At 44.2% G+C, this 2,912-nt stretch overlaps 1 long non-coding RNA gene across 1 annotated transcript in view; it reads left to right on the forward strand.

Moving 5' to 3' along the window:
* LOC103915665 overlaps window positions 1-2,687 on the forward strand; it is a 30,730-nt gene extending 28,043 nt beyond the window's left edge. The window contains exon 2 of the long non-coding RNA XR_663546.1: window positions 2,175-2,687. This is a non-coding gene — a long non-coding RNA (uncharacterized LOC103915665). The remainder of the gene's footprint in view (window positions 1-2,174) is intronic.
* Window positions 2,688-2,912: the final 225 nt, after the last annotated feature.

A 2,912-nucleotide genomic window follows, 5' to 3' on the forward strand; every position in this document is an offset into this window, starting at 1 on the left:
CTTGGCGAGCTCCTCCGCCAGCTCTCTCAGCACTCTCGGGTGGATCCCATCCAGCCCCATAGACTTGTGAGTATCCAGATGACGTAGCAGGTCGTTGTAAATGTAAATGGCTTTGGTAGGAATTCTCCTGTGACTTACTAGAGCCTGTTAAGATATCACTGACTGCATGGTGGCAATTAATAAAGTAGGGAGGGCACCCACCAGATGCAAAGCTGAACTAAGCCCTCCTCTGGACACAAGCCAGTGGCAAATATGACGAAGCCCTTCTGCTGCTGGAAGAGGTAGGTCCTGCAGGAAGAGTTTCAGGTGTCTGTGGCTGGAGGAACAGTGGGGACCAGGGAGTTTCTGAGGGCTGGAAGAGAGCCTGGAGGGGGGCAGCAGGAACCAGCGTGCCCTGGGAGGTGCCTGGTGCCTCTGAAGTTTTGCTCTCCTGGGGTAGGTTACCCAAAGACCTGCTGGATGAGCAAGCTCTGATGTCTGATGCAGTATCCCTCTGCCTGGTGCCCCCTGCTCCTGTTGACTTGCGTCTGCCATGGGTACCCTCAGGTTACTGCCTGTCTCGTTCTTGTTTTCTGCTGAATCACTTGGTGACGCTAAGGCAAAACATATAAATGCTAATGCATATACTTAATGCATAGGTATAAAGGCCAGTGGCACCTCCGCAGACCCCCACTTCTGCCTTACCACTAATGACTTGTACCTGATGGGATTCAACCACGACGCCCTTTCTAGGAAGTTGCCAGCAGTTACTCGCTGTCCTATATATGAACAACTTGCAGATGAAACAAAATACGGGTTGTTTTGTCTGGATTCTCTGATTTTCCTCTCAGTCTCTGTGTCACAGGATTTCCTCACCTCTCCCACTCCTTTTCATCCTTTTGCTGTGCAGCCTGGGAGCTCGGTGGAGCTGCAGGTCAGGGTTCCCCTCTGGTGATACCTGCTGGGGGGGGGAAATGTGCCTCTGCAGGCAGTGGGCAGTTCTTGGGGAGTCGTTCCCACCCTGAACATCCGTGCTGCGTGGGATGTAGTGGTTTTTCTCCATGGGTTAGCGGAGGGAGGAATGAGGGAAGTGCCTGTGTCCCCTTTCTCCTCCAACCAAACCCCTCCTATAGGCAGGAGCTGTTGGGGAGCACTTTTTTCTACATCCTACCACTGCTTCCTGCAGCAGAAACATCACGGGATGTGTTTTGCAGCTTGGGAGACAACAGCAGGGCACCGCCTGAACCCAGCTGTTGGCAGATCAGTTTGCTTTGGGAAACCAGCCAGCCTTTTTCAGTTTTCTGGGGCACTTTGGTTTGCCTGCGAGATCAGAATTTGCAGCGTTAGATAAGCACAGATAAATAGAATTTATCCATTTCTAATCTGAACAATCAAATGTTTACCCAGGTCTCAGCACCTGGCTGGAAGAGCAAGGGAGCTGCTTTCTTTGTGGCTCCAGCAGTGCGAGGAGTCAGGGCTAGTCCTGCACTTGAAGAACCTTCTTTTTTAAGCAGTTCAGGGGCTGGGGCTGCTGCTTGGGAAATGGCTGTATCCTCCCTGCAGGCAGATCAATACATTTCAGCTCACTGCACTGCAAGTAACTTTTCATCGTACATTAAGAATGAGGAAAATAAAAGCCAAGATGGATGTTATTTTGGTTTTGCTTTTATTTTGAATTATTTATTGGGAAGTCACTGCTGTCTTCCTTCTTGTCAGGAGACAAAATGCCTTTGTCTTTGGTGTTTTTTCCTATTAAAAAGAAACAAGGTATTTCCCTCACCCTCTTGGTTCTTGGTACTGAAGTGTAAATCTAGGGTCTCTGCAACTTGACAAGATGGTCTCCTGCAGTCCTAATGCAGGCAAAGTCCCCACTGTGTGGAGTCACACCTCATTCGTACATTTCTAACCAGTTTTATAACGACATTGCAGATGAGTTATATGTGTTACGAATGATTGGTAATGACTCTCTCATAAGCCGAGAGTGTTATGGAGGGTTGTAAGTTATCTACAGGCTAGCTGAACTATCATTTTAATTAAGCATTTACTAAATAACTAATAAAAATATTAATCCTTTTAAAGTGAATTCTTAATATTAAGTGTTATGGGGCAAAAATTCTGCAGTTGGCTCCACTGTTAATATGAGTTTGGAAACTCAAACTAACAATCCATTTTGATGTTTTTCTTCCTAAATCTAGGTTAGCCTGAAGGGGAGGATAAAGAAACTGGCCACCAAGATGGTAATCACTAGTGGAAATGAAGAAGATAAAGGGAGTCAAGAAAAGGAAAGCAAAGAAGAAACCATCTTGGCAATGCTTGGAATTATTGGGACAATTCTGAACCTCATTGTGATCATTTTTGTGTATATTTACACAACATTGTAAACTAGAAGGCATGCAAATAGACCAGATAAAATGGCCATTAAGAGTGACGACAAACATTGCTGACTATTGACAAGTTGTTTAATCAGAATTGACTGTGTATTATATTAACACATCATAAAAGCACTGCCTGCAGGCAGCGAAGGCTGAAGCACAATTAATTTAACAAGACTTTTTCACACAGTAACAAGCTTAACTCTTCTGTCCTGCCCTCTTCCTTTCGGTTTGGGGGAAAATGACTGCAATTATGTAAGTTGTAGCTTTGAAGAAATCCACGGGGGATATGTTGTTTTAACACAATTAAAGAAAGAAAGAAAGAAAGAAAAGAAAGAAAGAAAGAAAGAAAGAAAGAAGGAAGGAAAGAAAGAAAGAAAGAAAGAAAGAAAGAAAGAAAGAAAGAAAGAAAGAAAGAAAGAAAGAAAGAAAGAAAGAAAGAAAGAAAGAAAGAAAGAAACTGTACACTAAATACAATTAGAAATGTATACTGTATACTCGCAAAGACTGAACTCAAAGATAGCATCATAGCACAGATCATGTGTCCATTAGGTCAAATCA

The sequence above is a fragment of the Pygoscelis adeliae genome, unplaced genomic scaffold (assembly GCF_000699105.1).
Source record: "Pygoscelis adeliae isolate BGI_AS28 unplaced genomic scaffold, ASM69910v1 Scaffold374, whole genome shotgun sequence".
Classification (NCBI taxonomy): domain Eukaryota; kingdom Metazoa; phylum Chordata; class Aves; order Sphenisciformes; family Spheniscidae; genus Pygoscelis; species Pygoscelis adeliae.